The 13,669-nt window shown below is 43.4% G+C and overlaps 1 protein-coding gene and 1 long non-coding RNA gene across 2 annotated transcripts in view; one reads left to right on the plus strand and one right to left on the minus strand.

Annotated features, from left to right (window-relative positions):
- The window catches only part of LOC138267388 (beta-1,4-galactosyltransferase 1-like), a 167,564-nt gene that overhangs the window by 26,659 nt on the left and 127,236 nt on the right, over positions 1 to 13,669 (plus strand). The gene's annotated exons all lie outside the window — the stretch shown is intronic.
- LOC138267390 (uncharacterized) overlaps positions 6,757 to 13,669 on the minus strand; it is a 69,578-nt gene continuing 62,665 nt past the window's right edge. Inside the window, exons 2-3 of the long non-coding RNA XR_011199789.1 lie at positions 8,738 to 8,805; positions 6,757 to 6,850 (exon numbers count right to left, since the gene is read on the minus strand). This is a non-coding gene — a long non-coding RNA (uncharacterized lncRNA). The remainder of the gene's footprint in view (positions 6,851 to 8,737; positions 8,806 to 13,669) is intronic.

A 13,669-nucleotide genomic window follows, 5' to 3' on the forward strand; every position in this document is an offset into this window, starting at 1 on the left:
TTGAGAACTTGCTTCCTCTGCACACCTCATGAAGATTTTTTTATGAGAATTTTATCTATGGGGAAGTGTTGCAAAGTTCACAAACCGTTACGAATTGTAAAGCGCTTCGCAAAACATCACTGGTGAAATGTAACTTTTCCCCGCCAATGTGTGAAGTGGTTTGACTTCGGTGTTGACAGCATGTGAGAAAGTAGCCTCTTTCTAGCCTTGTTACCCCGACTTTTGGCCTGTTTGTGAGTGTATGTCAGGGTGTTTTCACTGTCTCACTGGGATCCTGCTAGCCAGGGCCCAGTGCTCATAGTGAAAACCCTATGTTTTCAGTATGTTTGTTATGTGTCACTGGGACCCTGCTAGTCAGGACCCCAGTGCTCATAAGGTTGTGACCTATAGGTATGTGTTCCCTGTGTGATGCCTAACTGTCTCACTGAGGCTCTGCTAACCAGAACCTCAGTGGTTATGCTCTCTCTGTACAAATTGTCACTAACAGGCTAGTGACCAATTTTACCAATTTACATTGGCATACTGGAACACCCTTATAATCCCCTAGTATATGGTACTGAGGTACCCAGGGTATTGGGGTTCCAGGAGATCCCTATGGGTTGCAGCATTTCTTTTGCCACCCATAGGGAGCTCTGACAATTCTTACACAGGCCTGCCACTGCAGCCTGAGTGAAATAACGTCCACGTTATTTCACAGCCATTTTACACTGCACTTAAGTAACTTATAAGTCACCTATATGTCTAACCTTTACCTGGTAAAGGTTGGGTGCTAAGTTACTTAGTGTGTGGGCACCCTGGCACTAGTCAAGGTGCCCCCACATTGTTCAGGGCCAATTCCCAGGACTTTGTGAGTGCGGGGACACCATTACACGCGTGCACTACATATAGGTCACTACCTATGTGTAGCTTCACAATGGTAACCCCGAATATGGCCATGTAACATGTCTAAGATCATGGAATTGCCCCCTCTATGCCATCCTGGCATTGTTGGCACAATCCCATGATCCCACGGGTCTCTAGCACAGACCCTGGTACTGCCAAACTGCTGCTGCTGCCAACCCCTCAGACAGGTTTCTGCCCTCCTGGGGTCCAGCCAGGCCTGGCCCAGGAAGGCAGAACAAAGGACTTCCTCAGAGAGAGGGTGTTACACCCTCTCCCTTTGGAAAATGGTGTTAGGGCTGCGGAGGAGTAGCCTCCCCCAGCCTCTGGAAATGCTTTCATGGGCACAGATGGTGCCCATTTCTGTATAAGCCAGTCTACACCGGTTCAGGGACCCCTCAGCCCTGCTCTGGCGCAAAACTGGACAAAGGGAAGGGGAGTGACCACTCCTCTGACCTGCACCTCCCCTGGGAGGTGCCCAGAGCTCCTCCAGTGTGCTCCAGACCTCTGCCATCTTGGAAACAGAGGTGCTGCTGGCACACTGGACTGCTCTGAGTGGCCAGGGCCAGCAGGTGACGTCAGAGACTCCTTCTGATAGGCTCCTTCAGGTGTTGCTAGCCTATCTTCTCTCCTAAGTAGCCAAACTCTCTTTTCTGGCTATTTAGGGTCTCTGCTTTGGGGATTTCCTTAGATAACGAATGCAAGAGCTCATCCGAGTTCCTCTGCATCTCTCTCTTCACCTTCTGCCAAGGAATCGACTGCTGACCGCGCTGGAAGCCTGCAAAACTGCAACAAAGTAGCGAAGACGACTACTGCAACTCTGTAACGCTGATCCTGCCGCCTTCTCGACTGTTTTCCTGGTGGTGCATGCTGTGGGGGTAGTCTGCCTCCTCTCTGCACTAGAAGCTCCAAAGAAATCTCCCGTGGGTCGACGGAATCGTCCCCCTGCTACTGCAGGCACCAAAGAACTGCATCACCGGTACCCTGGGTCTCCTCTCAGCATGACGAGCGAGGTCCCTTGATTCCAGCAACTCTGTCCAAGTGACTCCCACAGTCCAGTGACTCTTCAGTCCAAGTTTGGTGGAGGTAAGTCCTTGCCTCCCCATGCCAGACTGCATTGCTGGGAACTGCAACTTTTGCAGCTACTCCGGCCTCTGTGCACTTCCGGCGGAAATCCTTTGTGCACAGCCAAGCCTGGATCCACGGCATTCTAACCTGCATTGCACGACTTTCTAAGTTGTCCTCCGGCGACGTGGGACTCCTTTTGTGCGACTTCGGGTGAGCACCGTTTCACTCCTCTTCGTAGTGCCTGTTCTGGCACTTCTGCGGGTGCTGCCTGCTTCTGAGAGGGCTACTTGTCTTGCTCGACGCCCCCTCTGTCCCCAGACGCAATTGGCGACATCCTGGGCCACAGCAGCATCCAAAAACGCTAACTGCACGACTTGCAGCTAGCAAGGCTTGTTGGCGGTCTTTCTTCAGGAAAACACTTCTGCACGACTCTCCACGGCGTGAGGGATCCGTCCTGAAAAGGGGAAGTTCCTAGCCCTTGTCGTTCCTGCAGAAACCTCAGCTTCTACTGTCCAGTAGCAGCTTCTTTGCACCCACAGCTGGCATTTCCTGGGCATCTGCCCGTCTCCGACTTGCTTGTGACTTTTGGACTTGGTCCCCTTGTTCCACAGGTACCCTCAACTGGAAATCCATTGTTGTTGCATTGCTGGTTTGTGTCTTTCCTGCAGAATTCCCCTATCACGACTTCTATGTCCTTTGGGGAACTTTAGTGCACTTTGCACTCACTTTTCAGGGTCTTGGGGTGGGCTATTTTTCTAACCCTCACTGTTTTCTTACAGTCCCAGCGACCCTCTACAAGGTCACATAGGTTTGGGGTCCATTTGTGGTTCGCATTCCACTTTTGGAGTATATGGTTGTGTTGCCCCTATCCCTATGTGTCCCCATTGCATCCTATTGTAACTATACATTGTTTGCACTGTTTTCTAATACTATACTGCATATTTTTGGTATTGTGTACATATATCTTGTGTATATTTGCTATCCTCATACTGAGGGTACTCACTGAGATACTTTTGGCATATTGTCATAAAAATAACGTACCTTTATTTTTAGTATATCTGTGTATTGTGTTTTCTTATGATATTGTGCATATGACACTAGTGGTACTGTAGGAGCTTCACTCGTCTCCTAGTTCAGCCTAAGCTGCTCTGCTAATCTACCATTATCTATCAGCCTATGCTGCTAGACACCCTATACACTAATAAGGGATAACTGGGCCTGGTGCAAGGTGCAAGTACCCCTAGGTACTCACTACAAGCCAGTCCAGCCTCCTACACAGCAGAACTTCCCAGAGAGAGCCGGGGTGGGCGTGAAGGTAAGGTCTTTCAGAGACCGGTCCTGCCCGTGAGGTAGAGCTCAGTTTGTCAGTCTAATCGCCACTGGAAACCCCAGGATAGCTCTTCCCAACTCCTGCATCTCCAAAAATAACCAATACGCTTCTTGCTTGTTGCCTTGTTTGATGACGTCGCTGGGGCCTTTAAAGACTTCTTGCGACATCCTTGCCAGATTGCCCCTTTAAGTCGTGGCACTTCTCCCCCGTTAGGGGTGGTAAGCCCTGTTGTGTGTGCAGTCAGGCACGGTCACCACGGATTCTGCCTCAGGTGGTGTTCAGGTCCGGTGTCTCCGATCCAGGGTTATTGTTAAACCGCAGCAGGCTTCGAGCTCTGATTACAGAGTTTAATTACGGTTGCCAAAGTCCACATTAATCAATGGAATGTTGCAAAATAAGATTAATCATCATTTCTGTATGTGGATTGGAATGTGAACTATTGCCTTTTCTGTTACATATGTGTGTGATGTGTCCATGAACTCACTGTAGTGTTCTCTCGCCTTCTATGCATGAATGCCAATTTATGGTACTGATGAAGGCCCGATAAAGTACCATTGTGGTTCCGAAACATGTTGGTCTTCACAAAAAAAAACACCAAAAAAAAACATGATTTTTGCTTTGAAATATGTATGATGCTTGTTATATGCATCAACCTGTGCACTGACACCATCACATCTACACTTTCACATCAACACAAGTGGCCAAGCCCCCTCGCTTGGCTTGGTTGGTGTCATTCGATGGGGTAGTTTAATTTTCTAGCTATTCCTTTGCTGATAACCCATTGGGTTCGCCTTTGCCACTGACAGACTGGTAGAAACGCCCATGCACCTCATGGCCGTTTGCTTTTTATTTTTCAGAAATTATAAAAACACAAATAGACCACCATGACATGGCAGCCTACCCCATATAATTTTCTCCAAAATGTTCTTGATCTGTTAGTGGGAGTACGTTTGGGGAAAACCCTCTGCTGACAAACTTGGGGGTCAGTTGGCCACTCACTGCAGAGGGGGACCACCGACCCCCATACCAGCTCAACAGTCCCTCACGGGGCGTTAAATCCAGGATTTAAATTAATCTTCAGATCAGATTCCTGTAAATTTAGAGTATGTAGTGAGATCTGGGATGTTTTGAAGTGATATCTTATTTTTTTGGTGGGGGGGGGGGCGCTGTTTAGTGATGTTAGAGATTCTGACGTATCTCACAGTTGGCGGGGTTGTCCTGAAAGCCCTCATGTCGTAATTTCATCAAAGGACTGTATTCTTCCAGACCTGGTGGTACCGAAGTGTGGGATGGTTACAGAGAGTGGTCGATGCTTAGTCCAAGAGGACATCTGTAAAAGAAGGTGGACTTTGAACAGTCCAAATTATCTCTTGGTCCTCATTTTGAAGAATATCTGGAATACCTTGCCAGTAACCTTTTTGACCCAAGCTGGACACACCTTCCCAATACTGTAATTGAGGCATTTATGCAATCCATCAATGGACAGATTGGCATCCTAACAAAATGTAGGTGGTTGGGGGAGTTGATGCTCTCAATCAGGCTTCCCACCTCTTGATGGACATTGTCCAAGAGATGATGGCTCTCGGCTGATCGACCTGCGGCACAGGATGACTAGTAGTCAATGCTGTGGTGGTGGTGGGACTGTGCCCTCTCTGTGCTAAAACCTTGAGTCTCCTGAATAAACAGGAGGGCTGTACTGGTGGCCATGTTGTTTACAAGTCCCACCATGCTGTGTTTACTTCTGTCGTAAGAGTGGTGCCTTGTATACCTCCTTGGTGGTTGACTTCCGTGTTGGGTTGCAGTTGACTTGAGCGTTAAGAGGCAGCCACCTTGCAGGAAGGTGCCCTTAGCACTTTGGACTATTCTGGTCCCTGGAATGTCAAACAATTCTTTGTGTCCAGGAAAGCCTTTTAAGCCACCATAAGTTTCTTTGTTTTGATGGGGCCGGTCTTGTAAACCTTCCACGCCCAATAGATACCACGCATTCCACAGCCAGTTGAGCAAACCGTTGTCGCCTACAAAGTGTCAACATCAAGGATGGCTGGCCGTAGCTGCTTATAACCAAGAAAACTGAAATGTATTAAAAACTGGTAAATGGAATATTGGCAATGATCGGCCATAGGGATACCCTATATTGATGTGGCAGCCACATATTCCACCTGTGAAGCCACTAATGAACTTAAGTAGCTACCGGGTTGCACTAATATTAGCACCCTTGATCTATTAATAGGTTTCAAGTCCAAATTTACACCCACAAGTTATCCCTGTGATTAGAGTAATTTTTTTTTTTTCTTAATTCAGATTCTAGCTGAACGCTGGGGAGGATGAACATGCACACACCTGTAAGTGGGGAGCATGTATGTTTAGGCTTGTTTAAATGCTTAGTAAAACTGCATTTTCACTTCAAAATGTTTATCACTTTTCTCCACCGGGAAAATCATGTTTTCCGCCTCCCCCCGCCCCCTCCCCACCAACTCCCGATTTAAGAAACCAATTCTTCTTCACCAGCATCTCCCTTGGGGATTTCGTCCCCATTCCGACCCGGTGAATGGTTTACGCCTACCTTTGGGAGGGGTACATCACTGAACCAGAACTCTGATGAAATTAGGTTCCACAATCCAGCAATCCTGCAGGTTTGTCAGTGCTCACCTGCTTTACAAGTTGTCCCAGCCCTGGAATGTCCACACCCCATCCATGCAGCACACTTCCTCTTACGCAAGATTACGCCACACCGGGATTGGTGCTCCCGCCTTTGCACACGTAAATTCTACGTTTGTGACTACAAAAGGAGATTGTGCCCGCGTCAGTTGCACACCCACGTTAGATGTCTTAATGGCTTTCAGAACCTGGTTCTGCTGAAGTTGGTAGAACTGAACAACCTTTAGCACAAGAGGCGCTTTACGTCCCCGAAAGACTAGTAGTGTCAGTGATGAAACAACCATGCATGCCCGCATCAGATGTTTGCGTCCGGATTTTGGGGTGCCGGACTGTAGAGGAATCTGCGGGGAGGCCCAATAAGGCACTGCCCCTGACAAATCTGCAGGGCTGGGGCAGAGTCTGTCATATGTTTAACGACCCTTACCACACGACTAACTCTGCCCCAGCCCTCTCGGCACCCCAAAGATGTGCTAGAAAGAGGCCAAAACGATGCAAACTACAGCAAAAGTGCCCCAGGTATATACCGCTCACCCCTCCGCATAAAATAAGTGGGTTCGCCCTCCTGTCCCTTATCTACGATAAATCGCTTTGTGAGACACCCAGTAGACCCGTGTAACTGGTTTCCACAAGGTCTCCCCATCCCAGGTCAGTGGGGGATCTCGGCAAGAGAAAAGCTGGAAGATTGACACATTCTGGTCCGGACGGTTTTCGCAGCCAGAAATCTTTATTTTTTGAAGTATTTAACAAAGGAGGGCCCCATGGGTCCACCGTTTACGAGTATATGTCACGCCTTTTTGAAAATAAAAAACAAATTCGCATACCAGGCAAACGGAAGGGGCTGAACCGCATTTCATTCTATTGGAAATCGCTCCTCGGGCGGTAGAGTTCGAAAACATGAAAGGACTTTGAAGACACCTAGAATGAAAAACAAAACTGGCTAATATCTAGGATTATATCTATTGCAAAGCCAATAAATACTCAATAATTGTAGTCCATACAAATATGGCCGACAAAAAAGCCCTCTTTCTTTTTCATTCTAATTCACTCTGTTTGTCCACAAATTTACCCAACAATAGATAATGAGAAAACCAGAGAGAGGGAGTGTCTTTTTTCTGGACCACTGAGTTCCCTCCAACATGAAATACCCCTATAACGCCATACATTATTCCACGCCTTGAAGAACAAGCATTTGCAATGCAACGGGTCTCGCGTTTGCTCATGTTAGAGCTGATCGCGTTGTAAACTCCTAACCCGACTTTTCACCTCTCGGGCAAAAGTGCATTTATGTGCATAACCCGAAAAAGTGAAATTAACTATGTAAAGCGCTCGACTTCTGCCAAGCGAGATCGGGCTCGTAAATTAGAGAAAAAAAAGTCCACAAGCCCGATGGAAAACAGCGAGCCTCGCATGTTTTCTGTACTTGGTCGCTGCGCTCGAGGAGGGCTAGCCACCGGAAAAGGCATGACATATGCTGTGCCTTCGACTAATGAAAGCAAGCAGATTTGATTAGGGAAGCCCACGAACCAATAAAAAACACTGATGTAAAGTTGACAGGGCTCCGAGCCTTTTTCTAAATACATAAGAGTCTCCCTGCTAAACGTATGCGCGAGCGCATGCAATGTAGGCTCGACCCTAAAAACAGGATGTCCCATCCCTCGCTTCCTCTCTAATGTACCAAATCTTCAAAACATTCCTTCCCATTGGACATCCATTCTTTGCTCACCCTGTTGCCATGTGCACAGTTCCCTTGCTCTGCAGCTACAATTTTCCAAAATTCGAGGAGGCGGGGTTCACCAGGCGTTTACTTTCAGTTATTATAAATCTCTTCTGGACAGTTCAAGAAAGTGTAATTTTTTTTTTTTTTTTTTTTAAAGGTCTTTCATGGGAGTAAGGCCATCTGATGTCTAAACATTTCCTCCATCTCTCTTGCATCCACGCCGCCCCCACCGACCCCCCCCCCATGCTATCACAATGGACAATTAAACCTTTTATTTGCTTTGCACAACATAGTTCTTTTAATTAGAATTATGGACATAACAGAACTGTATTTGCCATCACAGAAAATATTCCTTCTTTTATGTCTACAGCGCTATGGAGATGATAGAAATACTACAGTCGCAGCCTGGAAGGCTTCCTTGGTTCCGTATTTCACACATTCCAACCCTAGGGCTTTAAGTGGGATGAAAAAGCTGGTGGAGGGGTCTCACAAAGGGGCGTGCCTGATGTAATTAAGGGTGTGGCTTGAAAACGCATAATTAAAAATCTGCGCTTAGCATAGTGCGCCTCCCGACTGGTATTTTGCTGCTTTTTTTTCTGTCAATGCATTCAGATATATATTACAAGTAACATTACACCTAGAACAAGACAGGACTATTGGCTTTGCCAATGGTTGTTCTTTGCATAAGATAAATAAGCAACAGCTTCTTTGTATAAAATAGTGAAAATGCTTCAGTTCTGAAATGATGAGACTGTGAATGAACCATATATCCCAAATCTCTGAAGTTACATCAGTCAATGAAGGGTGGTGCTGCTGCCGAGTAGAATTATTATATTTGTTTTTTCCACCCCCGGGCTGAGGGCAAAAATGGAGAGCCCGAGAGGTTCCCGTCTCAGCACCAGCTTTTTAGAACTGCCGGTGCTGAGCCCGGGCAGGACCCAGCCCACTTAAAGCCCTGCCCAACCCTATTTATTTAGGAGGGGGGCTCCAGATTTGTTTGGTTGAACTGTTTAATATTTTCATCATATTTGACTTTTCTCTCCGCTCTCCAGCACTTGTAAAATTCCACGGTATATAAATCTTACTGTTTTGTGTCCCCAAAAGTTGTCGTGTTTGGCGATCTGTCATTCCCTGAGGTTAGCGAAAGATTCACCTATAAAGAGATTTTAAACAAGTGGGTTGCGTGCATTAAAAATGTAAAAAACATAACACAGGATGTTTAGAAAATGCAGTGGATTTCATCACTGTTATTCCAACCATGAAATCCCATCTAACAGTTGTCAATTATTTTGTAAATCAACTTCTTTTAGACTTATCTGAAAATTATTGGTAGCCCATGATGATAAATTAACAGCATTACTCATTTATAATTTGTTTGCAGCAGTGTGCACTGTTGCGAGACTTAATTTCATTAAAACCAATTCCAGGAGTTTAAAGCTCTGAAAGACATTTTCTGGCTGAAAAAGCGCGCACAGCCTTTCTTGCCGGTCACTTTCAACATAATCACTTATCCTAGTAAAATAACACTGTAAATTGGCTGCTTGAAGGAACATTTCCAATTAAATGATGGAAGAAACTTGTGTAATTTATAGAAGTATACAACTTCATTAAATGACAATTTTGTTGCATTAAAAAAAACATTTATTTAGCATTTTGTTGTATGCTCAATCTAGGCACTCGTGCTGCAGTGCATAGCATTATTATTTCTTGTTGGTTAGTGGCATTTGTATCTGTTTGTGGAAGCAAGTTAGTCTGTAGTTGGTTGGTGTTGAGAGGGTATCTCACAGGTGAGCCACTTTTCCTGCAAATAGTTACGAATTTGGATTCACTGTATTCAAGGGAAATCTAGCAGGTTACTATTTGCATGGTGAAGCATCTGCAGAGGCCTGGTCAGACCCAGTAATCTTACATGATTCCAGGCAATCATTTAGATATATGCATACATTGGACATAAAATCAGTTTTAGACCATATTAGCTAAAAAGTACTTCTCAAAGTGGGAATATGTAAGGAATTTCTCACCAAAGGAGAATTTCCACTTCCTAAAATATTTTAAAATTAGATGATTAAAAAACAGTTTTCTGAACAATGTAAATGTGTTACCATCCACACAAATATTTTCCTAAACAAGGTTAAAGTATTTGAAGAAGCTGTGTTTGCATATTTTGAAGTTATAAAAACCTATATAGCTTTAATCAACCCACCTCAACTTTGTTTTAAGCTAGTAAAGTGCCATATTCATTACAAAGTTTCCTTGACGTTTACAGTGCATGAATTCTTATATTTTCCTTTTATTGCCAATGACATCTATAGCTTTTTGCTGGTTTTCAAAATAAAACTATTCATTGTTAAAGTTCCCATGAACCACACCATAGTGAGAACAAGCAATGGCATAGCCAATAGGTTTTACCTTTGAGACCTTATAAGTGTTTAACTTGCGCTATTGGTTTTGTCAATGTTTGTAAGCTGTATTGTGCCTGGTATACAACAATGCAGTAATGAAACACCTAATTTTGATGACTTAAAAATATCGCCATAAGCTAAATAAAGACATGCTAACATGATGAGGTGATATGTCAGAGTCTATCACAGACATTTTGGAGAGAAATGTTGTGTTTGTTTCATGCAACACCCATAAAATAGTTCTTTTAGATCCAAACAGGACCTAACATCCGAGAAATGGGAGGATGTCACAGATTATTTGCAGTAATATTAGTGAGTGGCTGCTGTGTTGAAAATGCATGTAATTCACTGAGTATTAGATGTAAATACATTTAGAATTTGGACGAGGGCGCTTGTATACTGTCAGTGACTTGGCCATAGAGGGCCAGGCGAAATTAGATCATAAATTTAAAGCTGTTCCAAGCAAAGGCTCCCGAAATATGTTTGGCCCAGGTCCCCGACAATTCTTAAGATGTCCCTGAACAAGAGACACGTTCCTAAGGAAAATATTGGGTTCCTGCACTTATGTTGTTTTTCATATGCATTTGGTGCTGAATAAATGCCACATTCCACTGAAAATGCACACCTAAATCGCACCACTAACAGAATTAAAATTATAAATGTTTCTAGTACCAAAATCCATGGTATTCCTTTAGTCTCAGAAGCATGAAAAGCTGAGTTTCAACCTGTAAATTGCAAAGATACAAAGACACCTTAACAGGAGGCACAAACTACAACCTGGTGAGCTATCTAACTCTGATTTATCTAATCAGACTTTTTCATTGAGCTTTGTGATCGATGTCTAATAGAAAAGCAGCAATTTGCTGTGTTTCTGTGCTTTAAGGGGGAGGAAGCATGACCTAGTGTGATGGCCAAAACAAATGCTCTCTTGGTGAAAGCTCCCTGGGCGAGAACTTAGCATGCAAAGGAGGGACATTTAGCACAATCCACCAATAAAAGTGAAGCATTTAAGACCAGCACAACAAAGAACGAATGGCAAGAGTGGGCGTGGCTAAAGCCCCTATACTGAACACAGCATGTCTCATAGAGACAGCACATGCGCTGCCTAGGCTCAACCTAACAAGCATAACCTTTTTCGCATTTTGAGGTTGGACGGGATCTGTTTACCAGGCCCGAAGTGTAACCCTGTTTTCACAATGTTAAATCAAACATGAGCTAGTGGCCACGACAGGCAAGATAAGAATAAGACTCTTTTATTACCAAAGAAGGGTTTGGATAATATTACATTTTGTAACATTGGCATGGACTCAAATGAATATCAGATTTGCTTATCCTCTCCTTGTCCCGCTTTATGTCCACAGTGTTTCCTCTGTATTTTTGCTGGCAAAGCAAACCTCCTCCTAGACCTACACAACAAATTTGTTTTTATGAACAAGGAAATTTAAATTTGCATTCTCATTGAAGTGTGTGAGATGTTGAAATGATAAACAAGGTAAAATAAAATGTAACGCTGGCTTCCAGTTATATCTACTTGGTCACCTATGGATGCCACCAGCTGGACTAGGATAGACTGTTGTCTTTGTAGGAGAACATACATTTTAGCAAATCATGCTTAAATTCCATATATTGTTCCATGTGTTACATATGTTTATTTTTTTTTTATTTTATTTTTTTACTTACAGTAATTTGTTGAAATGCATTCAACATTTTGAACTAGCAGTGGCTGCTGAGTAGCCCATCTTTTGTCTGCTGGAGCTCAGTATGTGGGCTCCAACATGAAAGCTAATCTTTGAAAGTTCCTTGACTAACAGCAACCAGCCACTATCTTCTTTTCTTACCCAACTATTCATATTTATAGACGGATACAAAATATGTCCAGTCACATTTCCTTTAAAAAAAAAAAACACAACTTTGAAATGGCAGCAAAAATACCATTTATTACTATATAGATTTAAAATTGATCCACTAAGTTATCAAAGTTAAACAGACTGAAGAGTCCCTCCATCAAGCTCTTCCCCTATATATTCTAGCACTGAATGTGTAATAGTATATTTATTTGCCTAAAAGACAAGAGGGGATGAGTTTGTGCAGGGCTCTTCTAACTGCTAATATGGAGGTGCTTATTAAGTGCGTGCAGACATTATTAGATTTGATAGTTTTGATGTAACGTGTTGTAGGGCTATATGGAGTTACCACACACACCTTTACCACACATGCCTTTAGAGAGCATTTAGGACAATGCATTAACCTTTTAAAATGCACTGTATTTCATTGTGGGTCTTTACCATGCATTTTCGTGGTTATTACGGATTTGTATTTCTATATAATGTTTTTTTTTTTTGTACCGAACCCTTTTTGAATTATATAGTGGTAGTTTTTTTTTTTTTTTTTTTTTTTGCAGGGTACCCCAAATCCTCAATTTTTTAAAGCTTTACATTGCTTTTTCTCTTCCTGCCTCGCAACCCGATAAACCTCTTTTTTCCTATTATATACTCCCCTACCACCCTTTACCTCTAACCTCTCTTAAACCCTAAAAACCTCTTCCCTCCACCACTGCCCATCACTGACCTGCCACCCTTAACCTCTACCCTCTACTGAACCTTGAAATGTCTACCACCCTTTACTTCCACCTGCCCCTGAATCCTAAAACCTCCCTACCTCAACCGTAAACGCTCCTACCTTCCTAGAGCTCTACTCTGCCCAGAACCTTAAAACCCCTCAAGTCCCTTTACCTCTATCGCCCCTAAACCATATCAGCCCCTTACCCCTTTACCCGGTCTTACCTCTAACCCCCTCCCCCACCCACCCCCCAAAGCCCTAAACACCGTATTCCTTTACCGTAAATCTCCTCCTTGGGACTCCTTACCCCTACCAATCTATCAAACCTATTTTTATTATATATATTGCAGAAAAGTTACCAGCATCCCAGTTACTCCAGGTGCGATGGTCTGGGTGCTGCTCCAGCAATCTCGCAACATCCAACAAAGTTTCTTCCAAGTTTTCCGAAAAAAACCCAGACACTCCTGCGATGCGCAAAAGTGAAATTTATTTGCCACACAGCTGTGTGCCAAATAAACTTCCTTTTGAGCATTGCAGGAGTGTATGGGTGCATCTTTGTGTGTGTGTGTGTATGTATGTGCATATATGCGTGTGTGTGTGTGTGTATATATATATATATATATATATATGTGTGTGTGTATATATTATTTAAAAAAAACAAAGCTTAAATCTTTTGGAAAACTTTATTCTTTCTATTCAAATCAAACTTAAAAAACATAAACATTAGAAATTCTAAATTTATAGTTAATCCTTATACCTTAAATTTGTAATGTATGCATCATCTTCAAATTACTACTCATTTCTATTCAAACCAAGCTTAAAATGGAAGAAAACAAAAAGTTAGTTATATCTTAAATGTATAATTTATGCACCACCTTCACATTATTATAACTCGTGTTCTCCATGCACACTGTTTTCAGCTCCCTGACCACACGACGATTATAATGCGCCACTACCCCATGCACTGTTCTCATAAATGATATGATTTGTGATGTGATAAGTGTTCTAAATGCTACAATTTCACATGCTGTAAGTGATGTAGTATGGAAGGCTATA

Source organism: Pleurodeles waltl, chromosome 12 (genome assembly GCF_031143425.1).
Source record: "Pleurodeles waltl isolate 20211129_DDA chromosome 12, aPleWal1.hap1.20221129, whole genome shotgun sequence".
Classification (NCBI taxonomy): Eukaryota; Metazoa; Chordata; class Amphibia; order Caudata; family Salamandridae; genus Pleurodeles; species Pleurodeles waltl.